The sequence below is a fragment of the Hyperolius riggenbachi genome, chromosome 4, assembly GCF_040937935.1.
Source record: "Hyperolius riggenbachi isolate aHypRig1 chromosome 4, aHypRig1.pri, whole genome shotgun sequence".
NCBI classification, from domain to species: Eukaryota; Metazoa; Chordata; class Amphibia; order Anura; family Hyperoliidae; genus Hyperolius; species Hyperolius riggenbachi.
Genome location: NC_090649.1, coordinates 136692893 through 136708564, shown reverse-complemented (window position 1 = coordinate 136708564; position 15672 = coordinate 136692893). Strand labels below are relative to the sequence as shown.

Sequence of the window (15672 nt, the reverse complement as noted above, 5' to 3'; positions counted from 1 at the left end):
GAACACAGGCATACCTCCATGTGTCCCACTGCGGAGGTCCGATTTCTAAGTGCCTAACGCTACTTCCTAATAAACAGGAAGTAGCGTCAGACACTTAGAGAGTGGAACCTTCACCGCATTGTACGCATGGAGGTATGTGTTCCTGCTCGCTGCGGCTGCCAATGATTTATGCTGGAGGGGGAGCACTGAGAGGAGAGCCTGAGGTGAGGGGGAGGAGTGGCCCCCCTCCCCGCCGATGTAAGTGGCCATGCTCTCCCCTCATGCTGCAATCCCTTCTGCCCCCCAAAAGGCCCTGGCGTGTCCCTGAGGGTCCCCAGCCCCCCATGTGTGCAGGGGCTGCAGCCCCCATTGTTATGTCACTGGCCACATGGCATGTCTGAATGTGACTGTAAGTGCTAAGATGTGCTTCCTCTAAACTACCCATTGGCATTGCACCAGAGACCACCTGACAGACAGCGCATTTAGCGCCTTGATAATTCTGATACCCTGCTCTGTGGCCTGCATATTTGGCTCCCTCACTGGCTTTACTATTTGCCTGAAACTTCGTTTTGATGTTCACACACATTAAAGTGTACCTGAGGCGACATGTGACATATTTTGCTGCCTGAAACAGTTTATTTTCAGACCTGCAAGTGACAGCTTCTTTTTTGTTGGTACCTTTTGGGGAGTATAGTAAACCTCACTGATAAGCAAATTACAGCCATAAAAGGCTTCCTAGAAGAATACAATTTCTAAGGGGCGGGCAAGGGAGAGATAGAAAAAGGTTAATAGCTTTTGTATTTTAACTCTGGAACATTTACTAGACTGACATCAGAGACAATAAAACATTCAATCTACTTTGTAGATGTTTAAATATAAAATAATAATAACGGGAAATAATGACTGTTTCCAACTGCCAAGCAAACAGTATCTCCCTCTGTCCATAGAACTCTCAGCAAACGAACATTACACAAAGATCAACTGTCAGCACTAAACATGTGGCCACCTGTAATAAATTTCAGAATGTAAATCGGATTGAGGTAAGTTTTTACAATGGGCAAACAATGAGCAAATTATTTATAACTGATACTGTAAAATATAAGCAATTTTATTCATTATATTATTTTCCCACTACAGTTTCTCTTTAACCTCCGTGGCGGTATGATATTTGCGGCTGCGTGGCCGCGGGAGGGTTTTTTTCTATTTTTTTTTTATCATGTAGCTAGCCTAGCGCTAGCTACATGCTTCCCCCCTCCCTGCGGCGTCCCCCGTACTCGCCGATCGCCGCCGGCGCCGCTTGCCCATAAGGAAATCCCGTTCTGAACGGGATTTCCTTGAGGGCTTCCCCCGTCGCCATGGCGACGAACGGAGTGATGTCATCGACGTCGCCGACGTCGTGACGTCACAGGGAATCCTGATCCACCCCATAGCGCAGCCTGGCGGCGATTGGCCAGGCTGCGCAAGGGGTATGCGGGGGGATGCGGCGCATCGGTGGCGGCGATGAGACCAAACACGCAGCTAGCAAAGTGCTAGCTGCGTGTTTGAAAAAAAAAATTATGTAAATCGGCCAGGCAGGGCCTGAGCGGCACCCTCCGGCGGCTTACCCCGTGTCACACATGGGGTTACCGCCAAGGAGGTTAATGAGTACCTAAATTAAAACTGACAGAGCCTGTCATGACAGGTTCATTCTTAATGATGGTAGATGGGGGGGGGGGGGATTAATTACTTACCTGTTCTAGCGCCCACCTTTCAGGTAGGTCATTGCTCAGCTTCCTTCACAGATTGGGCCCTGGTGATTTCTATTAAATTGCCATGTAGGCTCTGGCCACGACCATCTGCATTGCCACAGCCTGCCCCCAGCTCAGCAGGCACTGTCTAATTGGTGACTGCCAAGCTGGGGAGGGGCCAGAGCGGCACAGGCAAAGGTTTTCGAAGATCTTCAGCTGTCTTCAGAAACATGGCCGCACCTGCACTGCTGAGGGGGACAGAGCGTCGCTTGTGACCTATAGGTGTCAGGACAGGTGAGTATTTAACCCCGCTAGTCCACTCATCCATCCTAATTAAGACAGAGCCTGTTATTGACAGCCTCTGTCATTACCTTAGGTACTCTTTAAGGCAATATAGTTATAACGGAACTAAGACAAACTCTTGCTACATTCATGTCTTCAGTTATTCAAATCCTTTAAGGAAAGTAGAAGATAAAAAGTCAGTGAAACAGTACATTTCTAAAGGTTAAGCTGAAAATAAACACCTTGAAGCAGAGCAAGCACAATGGCTGGAGATTTTACTGGAACAATTGGTTGAAATAAAAATATTCTTTTATTTCTGTGCACCTAAAAAACCCTTTTTACTGTCTCCAAAAGCAATATTCTCAGTTTTATTCACGATAGTCTCATTCAACTTGTACTTTTACCAAAGATTTTGTGACGGCTGCAATATATTATTAAATATTTAACAATGAATTTGAGGAACTTATTTACAGTTTTTTTTACTATTTTTTCACCAGCAGATTAATCTCTTCGCTGAAAGATTTTACTGCAGAGCAAGCCAGAAAATAAAATGATCTTATTTCCCATTGAAAGTAATTACATACCTGAAAAGACTACTCTGGCTCAGATGAGTTTAACATTGCAATGATCGGCTCTTTGAAGTGGCGGCTCAGCCATTGTTAATGAGAGCTGCAGTGAACAGGTTCATCTGAAAAAATGGTTTGCATCATGATTTAGGTTTATACAGTATATATATATATATATATATATATATATATATATATATATATATATATATATAGCCAAAATTGTTGACACTCAACAAATCATTCCAGAAAATCAAGTATTTCTCACAAAAGAAAATATTGCAGTAAGTTAACACATGTTTATTCCTTTTGTGTGTATTGGAACAAAACAAAAAAAAGGAGGAAAAAAAAAAGCAAATTGGACATAACATCACAAAAAAATACTGGCATCCTCATAAATATATATTAATATTTAATATTTGGTTGCACACACTTTGGAAAAAATAAGTGATATCAGTCACTTCCTATAACCATAAATAAGCTCCTTACACCTCTCTCCTGGAATTTTGGACCATATATATATATATATATATATATATATATATATATATATATATATATATATATATATATATATATATATATATATATATATATATATATATATATACAGTGGTGTGAAAAACTATTTGCCCCCTCCCTGGTTTCTTATTCTTTTGCATGTTTGTCACACTTAAATGTTTCTGCTCATCAAAAACCGTTAACTATTACTCACAGATAACATAATTGAACGCCAAATGCAGTTTTAAATGATGGTTTTTATTATTTAGTGAGAAAAAAAACTCCAGATCTACATGACCCTGTGTGAAAAAGTGATTGCCCCGCTTGTTAAAAAATAACTTAACTGGTTTATCACACCTGAGTTCAATTTCTGTAGTCACCCCCAGGCCTGATTACTGCCACACCTGTTTCAATCAAGAAATCACTTAAATAGGAGCTATCTGACACAGAGAAGTAGACCAAAAGCACCTCAAAAGCTAGACATTATACCAAGATCCAAAAAAATTCAGGAACAAATGAGAACAAAAGTACTGTAATTGAGATCTATCAGTCTGGTAAAGGTTATAAAGCCATTTCTAAAGCTTTGGGACTCCAGCGAACCACAGTGAGAGCCATTATCCACAAATGGCAAAAACATGGAACAGTGATGAACCTTCCCAGGAGTGGCCGGCTGACCAAAATTACCCCAAGAGCACAGAGAACACTCATCTGAGAGGCCACAAAAGACCCCAGGACAACATCTAAAGAACTGCAGGCCTCACTTGCCTCAATTAAGGTCAGTGTTTACAACTCCACCATAAGAAAGAGACTGGGCAAAAACGGCCTGCATGGCAGATATCCAAGGCACAAACCACTTTTAAGCAAAAAGAACATTAAGGCTCGTCTCAATTTTGCTAAAAAACATCTCAATGTTTGCCAAGACTTTTGGGAAAATACCTTGTGGACCGACGAGACAAAAGTTGAACTTCTTGGAAGGTGCGTGTCCCGTTACATCTGGCGTAGAAGTAACACAGCATTTCAGCAAAAGAAGACAAAGACAAGACAAATAACATTTATATTGCGCTTTTCTCCTTGCGGACTCAAAGCGCCAGAGCAGAGCAGCAGCCACTAGGGCGCGCTCTATTGGCAGTAGCAGTGTAAGGGAGACTTGCCAAAGGTCTCCTACTGAATTAGTGCTGGCTTACTGAACAGGCAGAGCCGAGATTCGAACCCTGGTCTCCTGTGTAAGAGGCAGAGCCCTTAACCATTACACCATCAGCCAAAAGAACATCATACCAACAGTAAAATATGGTGGTGGTAGTGTGATAGTCTGGGGTTGTTTTGCTGCTTCAGTACCTGGAAGGCTTGCTGTGATAGATGGAACCATGAATTCTACTGTCTACCAAAAAATCCTGAAGGAGAATGTCCGGCCATCTGTTCGTCAACTCAAGCTGAATCGATCTTGGGTGCTGCAGTAGGAAAATGACCCAAAACACAGCAGCAAATCCACCTCTGAATGGCTGAACAAAAAACAAAATGAAGACTTTTGAGTGGCCTAGTCAAAGTCCTAACCTGAATCCTATTGAGATGTTGTGGCATGACCTTAAAAAGGCGGTTCATGCTAGAAAAACCCTCAAATAAAGCTGAATTACAACAATTCTGCAAAGATGAGTGGGCCAAAATTCCTCCAGAGTGCTGTAAAAGACTCGTTGCAAGTTATCGCAAACGCTTAATTGCAGTTATTGCTGCTAAGGGTGGCCAAACCAGTTATTAGGTTCAGGGGGCAATTTCTTTTTCACACAGGGCCATGTAGGTTTTAAGTTTGTTTTCTCACTAAATAATAAAAACCATCATTTAAAACTGCATTTTGTGTTCAATTATGTTATCTTTGACTAATAGTTAATGGTTTTTGATGAGCAGAAACATTTAAGTGTGACAAACATGCAAAAGAATAAGAAATCAGGAAGGGGGCAAATAGTTTTTCACACCAAACTCTTGATTAATGTTCTCTACCCTTGTTTGGTACCTGCTACCATGTTGTTTTTAGCCACTTTTTCTACCATTACCACTTCATCTAAGCCGCAAGGACGTACTGTAGATATACGTCTTGTAACATAAGCACAGCTGGGCACGATTGGGCTTGCTTGAAAGGGAATATACGTTCCCTAAACCAATAAGATTAATTTTTACCATTAAAAATACTTTTATTTTCTCAGTTCATAGTGAAAAATACACACTGTAACATTATTTCAGAATCAAATATGATCACCATAAATTGTGATAGGAACATAATTTAAGTTTTGTGATGAACAATAGCAATAGCCAAACAATGTTTGTGATTTTTATCTACAATAGCGCTCTTTATGTTTAAACTTGAATTGGTAAAACTGAGAAATAATGTGTTTTTTCTATTTTTTCCTCTCTTTCTTATTAAAGTGCATAGAAAACAAAATTGTTTGAGGAAAAAAATGCCAGGTATTGAAAGCCTAGTTAGTCTTGAAAAAAACAATATATATTTCATTTAGGTGTCATAAGTAGGGATAAAGTTATTGACGATTAAATAGGGTTATAGCTAAAATGTCAAAACTGCTCTGGTCCATAAGGGAGAAACAAGGTCTGGAAACGAAGTGGTTAAAGAGCAAGGTCAGAAAAATGCACTTCTGGGAGTTACCCCTTTTCTAAACAACTTCCTCTGCCTCTATCGTGCCCATGATAAGTTTGTATATGTTATTTGCTGTTTAAAAAAAGATAGTCAAAAAGGAAGCAACCTCAGACTCTGCGGAGATCAGGACATTTTTGTTCACCCAAAGAAAAGTAAGAGCAACTTTTTTGCTCTATAGGGAGGGGAATAGAAGCAGTCGTTATATAAGCACCCCAAAAGATGCTGGTGCTATATAAATCCAAAATAACTTAACATGAATGGCGCTTACTTCTGTGTGCTATACTATACTACTAACACATTTTCATCTAAAGAAATAAGGCTGGGTTTCAATGTGGATATTTATTTTTCACATTAGTGTTTCCATTCGTTTTTCTGGATGTGAATTTTCACGCTATTTTATGCAACTTTTTGTCCTTGCAAGCTTACAATCTAAATATAACTAATTTCTTACCTAAAATCAGGTTTCAATAATCTAATACATTTGCAAGAGTCCGTCTCCATAAGAAATTGATTACTTAAAATAAAAATAAAATCTATTCATCTAGTAATTTGAATTGAATGATTATTTGATATTAGGACATTTTCTTTAAAAAGTTATCCAAACAGGTACTGGGAAAAGGTGACTATCACAATAGAGATTTGTTTTAATATAATAAAACTAGTTTTCAGTAATATCTACTTTATAATGTACCATGACTCTGGGAAGTTTGCTTTCAAAAAGCAAAAGCTGAATAGTAATAATATATGTCAGGAAGATATATAGGCACAGGTAACAATCACTAAGGCTGCGTTCACATTACAAACGCGGACAGGCACACATGCGGAACGCAACACGTACGAACGCACCCCATCCGCGTTTGTATGCGTTGCGTGGCTGATCCCATCACTGAAAAGTGAATGGGACAGCCACGCGTTTTGGCAAAAAATACGTGCAGCATGCGTTCCCGGACCGCACAGGTCTGGAACGCATGCAGTGTGAACATCAGACAGTGCACTCTATGCAATGTCTGATGTCGTGCGTGTCGGCCACCTGCACGCGTTTCCAAAACGCGTCTGGAAACGCGTGCAGTGTGAACGGGGCCTTAGATTTATTTTCAGTAATTTATACTGTACTACAAAAGAATGAAACACAAGGACCTTTTCATTCACAAAACATGGAATAGTATGGATATGCATTTGGTAAAATATGTAGGCATATGGATAAAAAAAATTTCATAGAACAGTTTTCAGTTTATAAAATGTGTTACTAAAATAAATTTGCATAGGTGCTAGTAAAAGTATATAATTTCACATAGAATGATTTAATAACAACTTTCTTTAAATTAAAATCACATTAAATATTTACATTTTCAAGCATTTGTGCAGAGAATAATGTATTTATTTTTGTGAAATACTTGTTAGGAAAAATGTTTATCAGTAGCATTTACATATGAATCCTATAGGGCTCGATTCACAAAGCGGTGATAACCCAGTTAAAGACTTTAGGCGTGATAACCATTTTTATCATGCCTAAACTCAGTTTAGGCATGATAAGTTTAGGCATGATAAGTTTAGGCATGATAAGTTTAGATAAGTTTAGATTGCGCGCAAAGTCCCGCACGCAAAGCAGCGCCATTAAACTCTATGCAAAGTGCACCAGACTTTGCTAGCGCAAAACTTTTGATCAGCTGTGCACTGCGGTGCTAGCCCAGTTGGTGCTTAAACTTATCACACCTAAAAACTTATCACACCTAAACTTATCACACCTAAACTTATCATGCCTAAACGGAGTTTAGGCGTGATAAAGGGCTTTTCACCACGGTGCTAACTGTTAGCACCGCTTTGTGAATCAGGCCCTTTAGGCGTGATAACCATTTTATCATGCCTAAACTCAGTTTAGGCATGATAAGTTTAGGCATGATAAGTTTAGGCATGATAAGTTTAGGTGTGATAAGTTTAGGCATGATAAGTTTAGATAAGTTTAGATCGCGCGCAAAGTCCCGCACGCAAAGCAGCGCCATTAAACTCTATGCGAAGTGCACCAGACTTTGCTAGCGCAAAACTTTTGATCAGCTGTGCACTGCAGTGCTAACCCAGTTGGTGCTTAAACTTATCACGCCTAAAAACTTATCACGCCTAAACTTATCATGCCTAAACTTATCACACCTAAACTTATCACACCTAAACGTATCATGCCTAAACAGAGTTTACGCGTGATAAAGGGCTTTTCACTAGCGTGCTAAATGTTAGCACCGCTTTGTGAATCAGGCCCTATATGTTTACATAAAAGAATACCAGTTATGCATGCAGCTAAAATGACTCGTATGGCCTGATCCAATTCACTTTTTTTCCCTAAGTTTTCTCCTAGGAGATAATTTGTTATCTTCTTTTTAAAATAACTTTTTAGCACTCTGCAATTGAAAAAGTACCAAAATGTAGGTGAAAAGGTACTGTCAAAATTATTCTGAGTATTTCCTTGCAGGCATTTTATTGATAATATATGAAAATATCAACTAGGAAAAAAACTTAAGAGAAAAGTGAATTGGAAAAGGCACATAGAGGTTTGCAGAAAATAGTATGGTAATAATATGTTCTGAACCTTCTCAATGAACATTTTCAAATAAATAGTAAGTTTTCATAAATTCTGAAGACGAAATTAGTAAGACCATAGGAAGTGTATTGGAAGAGAGAAGGAAAGGAAACAATAGATAACAGTTTTATAACGATACTAAAGTAAGTTTTCTTTACATTTTCTTTGTTAAGAAATAAGGTGGAAGGTGGAGGCGAGGGGTGGTATTATGGTGTTAAAAGTTGCAGCAGATTTGTGAGTTTGTGCTAATGTAAGTAGGACACTACTGTAGTATCGTCAACAAACACTTTATAGGGCTCGATTCACAAAGCGGTGATAACTCAGTTATCACGCCTAAAAGACTTTAGGCGTGATAAGCCGTGCAAAGCTGAGTTAGCAACGCTTTTGCTCTTTATCGCGCGCAAAGTCCCGCGCGCAATCGCGCAATTCTGCACGCAGCGCCCATAGGCTTTAATAGGCACATCGCACGAACTGCACTGTGCGCCGGGCGATTGCGCGCGCAAAACTTTGCGCGCGGAACTTCACGCGAGTTTCATTTTATCACGCCTAAACTGAGTTTAGGCGTGATACAGGGGTTTTCACAGGCGTGCAAACACTTTGCACCGCTTTGTGAATCAGGCCCTTAGTATTAGTCTCTAGTAAAGAATAAAAATAAAATGGTGTACTTGCCAGTTTGGTATTAAATAGAATCCGATGTGGGCATTTTTGTAAAACAAAATGCTACCTGATCTGGGGGCTAGACAGATCAGGTAGCCTCCATTTCTGTCGCTCTCCTCCAATCCTGTTGCCAGATATCAAGTACTTTCATGTTCAGTGACCGCTACAAGTTCTATTCTGTGTGTCTTATCACAGAGCAGTGAGGCTCGGGGAGGGGGGCAGAGCTCTACTTTCCAGAGAGCGATCACCAGGTCGAACGGGAGCAGGATTCTCGTGTATGCAGAAAAAGTAGTTGTAAAGGGTGAGTACTATCCCTTGCCCTCTATTTATAAGGTGTAGTTTGCACTATTGGCTCATGGTATTTTGGCTTTTGTATGTTTTTAGTTTCCTGGATTTCCAGGGTCTATCCCTCAATCCAATTTGACCACACTACTTGCTAGACCGGGATCAAAATAACTGAATTAAATTTATACAGCATTCCTATCTCTTTCAATATAACTTCAGTATTGATACACAAACATTTCCTGCATGTGGGTTAAAAAGCCTTGGTCAACTTATGGTAGAGTAAAAAAAAAGACCTGACTATTGCATTTTAGTACATGGTAAGGTCTCTTTGATTGCATGCGAGTTAAAGAGTACCACCACTTGTCAGACAATACTTGGCGGTTACCAATATGGAAGGAACATGTTTGACCTTCTCATAGAGTCTGATCCAGCAAGTTTCTCCAAGGCTGGATATCATCAGAAAAAAATAGATAATCCTGAAGACTTAGCCCAAATTTACAAAAAATCTTTCGGTTACAAGGTAGAAAAAAAAATCCACCTTTGTCTCAGTCACATTGAATCATTTTTTTCAAAGCTAGTGAATTAACAGTCATGTAAATGCAGTTACCACATAACATGGTCATATGGTGGGTAGAGCAGTAGCTCCACAAATACCTTGGTATAAAGCTGGCCATACACTGTACACATTTTTGCTCAGTTAGACATTTGTTTAGACAAAAATGTCAAATTGGGTAAAAATTGTGTTTCTCCATAGGCATTGTGATCAACCCAAGAACAACATTACGTGATCTACAATAGCTGTTCTTAGTGATGTTGATTATGGGCCAATCATAGTATCAATCACAGGACATTCAGGAATAGATTGTGAGCACCTCTGAGCTTAGTGATATGACTATATACCCGTGGAAAGATGTCAGCTCTATGTATATTATTTTAAATAAATGAATCCACTATAGAATACATTTATTAACAAAGTGTTCTTGTTGCAGTTGCATGCATTTGACTTATACAACCACTAATTCACTAATCATTCAGCAATATTTACTGTGATCCAATATTACCCAGGCTAAGGTTATCTCTTGCAATTACATAACATAACATTTACAATAAATCCAGACTACATTTGCAGAATCTTATACCACATCTTCTTAAATGACCTCAAGCAGTAGACTACCTTAGACTACCTTAGCAAATGACTTTTGTAGAACTTTGAACTTTTTTTTTTATTGCTAAATGCTATAATAAATACAGTCATGGCCGAAATTGTTGGTCAAATGGTAAAAAGAGTAGCACTTCACTTTGACAAGGGGAAAAAGATGGGTGCCTAAGCCTCAACGAGTCCTCACACCTTTGGATCCCAGTAGCAGCAAACACGATGGAGGCTGGCACTTCCAAAAGTATAAAGCTCCTTTATTGAAACATCAATAAAAATCAATAAAAATGGCCAAGCGGCGACAGCCCGCTGTTTCAGTGTTGTAACGGCTTGAGAAAGGGCTAAACACCTGAAACAGCAGGCTGTCGCCGCTTGGCCATTTTTATTGATTTTTATTGATGTTTCAATAAAGGAGCTTTATACTTTTGGAAGTGCCAGCGTCCATCGTGTTTGATGGCCGAAATTGTTGGCACCCCAGACATTTTTCCAGAAAATCAAGTATTTTTCACAGAAACGCATTGCAGTAACACATGTTTTGGTATACACACATATGTTTATTTCCTTTGTGTGTATTGGAACAAAAAGGGAGGAAAAAAAGAAAATTTAACATAATGTCCATAATGAGTCCTTTGTCCTTAAACCTGGTAAAGGGTGCTCTGTGGAGGGGTGCTTCTGCAGGGTACTCCCCAGTCTTATGGACCATGTGGGCTGGTATCACTCAGGTGTGAAGCCTGACACTGGTGGGTTCTGTATTCCCTGAGGAATACCAGGAAACAAATCATTTATATAGTTTACTGTGGCTTTTATTTAAACATTTAAAGCAAATCTGAAGCAAAAAATAAATGTACAATATAATGAATTGTATGTGTAGCACAGCTAAGAAATAGAACATTAGTAGCAAAGAAAAGAGTCTCATATTGTTTTCCAGTTCAGAAAGAGTAGAAAAAAATTCAGTTGTTATCGATGCAAAAGAGTTTCTCTGAGTTCTTTAACCCACTGAGTCGAATACAGTCCTGTTTTCTGAAGCACTTCAACAGCAGAAACATTGAGAGACAGTTTAAGATAAGGTTTTACTGATGGAAAGTTTAAAAGGACATTATTCTTGCTTTGCCGTATTCTTTTAAAGACAGATGCAACTGTGACAGTATGATGCAATGTTATATATATATATATACAGTATATAAAAAAAAGCTAGACAGCTTAAAATCAAAATTTGAGACTCTTTTCTTTGTTACTAATGTTCGATTCCTTATCCATACTAAACATACAATTCATTACATCATGTTTTTTTGCTTCAGGTTTGCTTTAACAAAGAACAGAATGCCTGATTAAGTTTTTCTTTGTTTTGTTTTGTTTTGTTTTGTTGTGGGATCTGTTGTCTATCTATGCTATCTATGTTATGTGGAGGACATGTAGCTTGCTGATTTCTAGTCATGGTTGTGGGGAGACAGACACTGCTGTTGGGAAGATTGTTTACCTACAAAAACAAAATGCTGTAGGTTGTTTTAAGTGTTAGATGATGTTTTAAAATGTTAAATGGAGTTTCAAAAGTCATTACTATACCGTAAAAAGTGGAAACAGTAATGGTTGGTCAATTCACTCTGGGTAATATCTACTCATTTACTTTCATTTGAGTTAACTCAGTTGTGTCTGAATCTGTCAGTCAAGCAATATGTTTCTGCAGATAGCTCTCTAGACTAATTCCTAGCTCAGTGGACAGAAAGAAAATAGTGAAAAAGTTTTAGGAATATTGAAAACATTTCAGGTCATAAGTCTAAAGATAAAAGTGAATTAGGAATATGTATTGTAATCAGTACCTAGTCCAATGAAACTTGATAAAAAAATATGTCACCTCTGCAGATGACTAGCCCTGTGAGAGTTGAGGTGAGTGAGAGTAATATGGAAGATACCATATTTATTTCCCTTTGCCTGGGTTTACTTTAAACTGACTGACCTTTTTTATATATCCCATGATTTTCCTTTAAATTTAAACATTTACAAAGTAGATTGAATGTTTTGTTGCCTCTGCTCAGTGCCAGCCTATAAAGTGTCCCAGGGTTAGAAAAGGTCAATAGTTCATGTATTTTATCTCCCTCTGCTCTCAGAAGCAAGATGGCGCCGTAAGAGGCTGCTGCGGACACATGGCTCCCAGTAACTTTTTAGTTTTTAGCTCGAAATAGCTACTTTTGGCAACTTTCTTTTTACTTTTGTACTTGACTTAGGTACACAGGTAGTGTGTGTACTCACAGACAGCTGTAATTAGCTGTAGTCGTAGAGTCTGAAGACTGCTAACTGCACGGCATAACTCCAGAGACCCGACTCTGCTGCCCTCCCAGCCGGCTCCGGGCCGGACACAGATGACTCCTGCCGCCGCCAGCATCACCGCCACACCGAGCGGGTCCCCCGCCGCCAGCATCACCGCCACACCGAGCGGGTCCCCCGCCGCTGCTGCGGAGACCACAGCCGGAGCCGCTCCACAACCGAGGCTGGCTTGATCTCATCACATCCGGGCGACCTTGTTCCGAGCCTCTGCCCATGCTCCTCGGAAGCGGCGTAACTAGGAACGCCGGGACAGCCGACAGCGGAGTTCTGGCCGACCCAGCCCACCGGGCCATTACTGCTGATCTTCTGCCACCTGGATCTTCCGTGGCAGACCATCCGCTGCTGCATACTGCCGGCGCACAGTAGACGGCGGAGCTCCGGCCACCCAGCCTCAGCTGAGCCGCCACCCCAGACCTTCGCTGCAGAATCCCTAGACGCGGCAGATCTTCAGTCTGCGACAGCGAGCTCCGGCCGCCCAGCCTCAGCCGGGTTGACACTGCGGATCTCCCGCAGCTGGCTCCCACCTGTCAGCCAGCATCAGCCCCCACGGAATCCCACGGAATCCCGCCACATCTCCGGAGACCCGACTCTGCTGCCCTCCCAGCCAGCTCCGGGCCAACACAGCAGGCTCCTGACGCCGACAGTATCACCGCCACTTCGAACGTGACCCTTGCCGCTGCCTGCAGAGACCAGCGCAGCAGCACCCGCGGCTCTGTCCTCTAAGGCGTATATTCCACGCAGCCGCCACGAACTATCCAGGGACGAGCACCTCCATTCCTGCTGGCTGCTTCATCCACGTGGTGTGCGGCCTACCAACACAAGCTGAACCTCTGCCCTGCTCCAGCTAGTGTTGGGCGAACATCTAGATGTTCGGGTTCGGGCCGAACAGGCCGAACATGGCCGCGATGTTCGGGTGTTCGACCCGAACTCCGAACATAATGGAAGTCAATGGGGACCCGAACTTTTGTGCTTTGTAAAGCCTCCTTACATGCTACATACCCCAAATTTACAGGGTATGTGCACCTTGGGAGTGGGTACAAGAGGAAAAAAAAATTTAGCAAAAAGAGCTTATAGTTTTTGAGAAAATCGATTTTAAAGTTTCAAAGGGAAAACTGTCTTTTAAATGCGGGAAATGTCTGTTTTCTTTGCACAGGTAACATGCTTTTTGTCGGCATGCAGTCATAAATGTAATACATATAAGAGGTTCCAGGAAAAGGGACCGGTAACGCTAACCCAGCAGCAGCACACGTGATGGAACAGGAGGAGGGTGGCGCAGGAGGAGAAGAAGGCCACGCTTTGTGAGACACAACAACCCCGGCCTTGCATGAGGGCAAGAAGCGTGCGGATAGCAGGCTTTGTACCGCCATGCAGTCATAAATGTAATAAAGATAAGTGGTTCAATAAACAGGGACCACGCGGCAACGCTAACCCAGCAGCAGCAGACGTGATGGAACAGGAGGAGGCGCAGGAGGAGAAGGCCACGCTTTGTGAGACACAACAACCCAGGCCTTGCATGAGGGCAAGAAGCGTGCGGATAGCATGCTTTGTACCGCCATGCAGTCATAAATGTAATAAAGATAAGTGGTTCAATAAACAGGGACCACGCGGCAACGCTAACCCAGCAGCAGCACACGTGATGGAACAGGAGGAGGGTGGCGCAGGAGGAGAAGAAGGCCACGCTTTGTGAGACACAACAACCCCGGCCTTGCATGAGGGCAAGAAGCGTGCGGATAGCAGGCTTTGTACCGCCATGCAGTCATAAATGTAATAAAGATAAGTGGTTCAATAAACAGGGACCACGCGGCAACGCTAACCCAGCAGCAGCAGACGTGATGGAACAGGAGGAGGCGCAGGAGGAGAAGGCCACGCTTTGTGAGACACAACAACCCAGGCCTTGCATGAGGGCAAGAAGCGTGCGGATAGCATGCTTTGTACCGCCATGCAGTCATAAATGTAATAAAGATAAGTGGTTCAATAAACAGGGACCACGCGGCAACGCTAACCCAGCAGCAGCAGACGTGATGGAACAGGAGCAGGCGCAGGAGGAGAAGGCCACGCTTTGTGAGACACAACAACCCAGGCCTTGCATGAGGGCAAGAAGCGTGCGGATAGCATGCTTTGTACCGCCATGCAGTCATAAATGTAATAAAGATAAGTGGTTCAATAAACAGGGACCACGCGGCAACGCTAACCCAGCAGCAGCAGACGTGATGGAACAGGAGCAGGCGCAGGAGGAGAAGGCCACGCTTTGTGAGACACAACAACCCAGGCCTTGCATGTGGACAAAAAGCGTGCGGATATAGCAGCAATGCTTTTTGCCGCCATGCAGTCATAAATGTAATACAGATGAGAGGTTCAATAAACAGGGCCCGGAAACGCAACACCATCCCAGATGTTCATTGGTCATGTTACTTGGTTGGGGTCCTGGAGTGTTGCGTAGTCATTTCCAATCCAGGATTGATTCATTTTAATTTGAGTCAGACGGTCTGCATTTTCTGTAGAGAGGCGGATACGCCGATCTGTGACGATGCCTCCGGCAGCACTGAAACAGCGTTCCGACATAACGCTGGCTGCCGGGCAAGCCAGCACCTCTATTGCGTACATTGCCAGTTCGTGCCAGGTGTCTAGCTTCGATACCCAATAGTTGAAGGGTGCAGATGGATGGTTCGACACAGCTACGCCATCTGACATGTAGTCCTTGACCATCTTCTCCAGGCGATCGGTGTTGGAGGTGGATCTGCACGCTTGCTGTTCAGTGGGCTGCGGCTGCATGGGTGTCAGAAAATTTTCCCACTCCAAGGACACTGCCGATACCATTCCCTTTTGGGTACTAGCTGCGGCTTGCGTTGTTTGCTGCCCTCCTGGTCGTCCTGGGTTTGCGGAAGTCAGTCTGTCTGCGTACAACTGGCTAGAGGAGGGGGAGGATGTCAATCTCCTCTCTAAAGTCTCCACAAGGGCCTGCTGGTATTCTTCCATTTTGACCTGTCTGA

The 15672-nt window shown here is 42.1% G+C and overlaps 1 long non-coding RNA gene across 1 annotated transcript in view; it reads right to left on the bottom strand.

The window, feature by feature from the left end:
- Nucleotides 1-2578: 2578 nt before the first annotated feature.
- LOC137570527 (uncharacterized) overlaps nt 2579-15672 on the bottom strand; it is a 42645-nt gene continuing 29551 nt past the window's right edge. Inside the window, exon 3 of the long non-coding RNA XR_011031074.1 lies at nt 2579-2676. This is a non-coding gene — a long non-coding RNA (uncharacterized lncRNA). The remainder of the gene's footprint in view (nt 2677-15672) is intronic.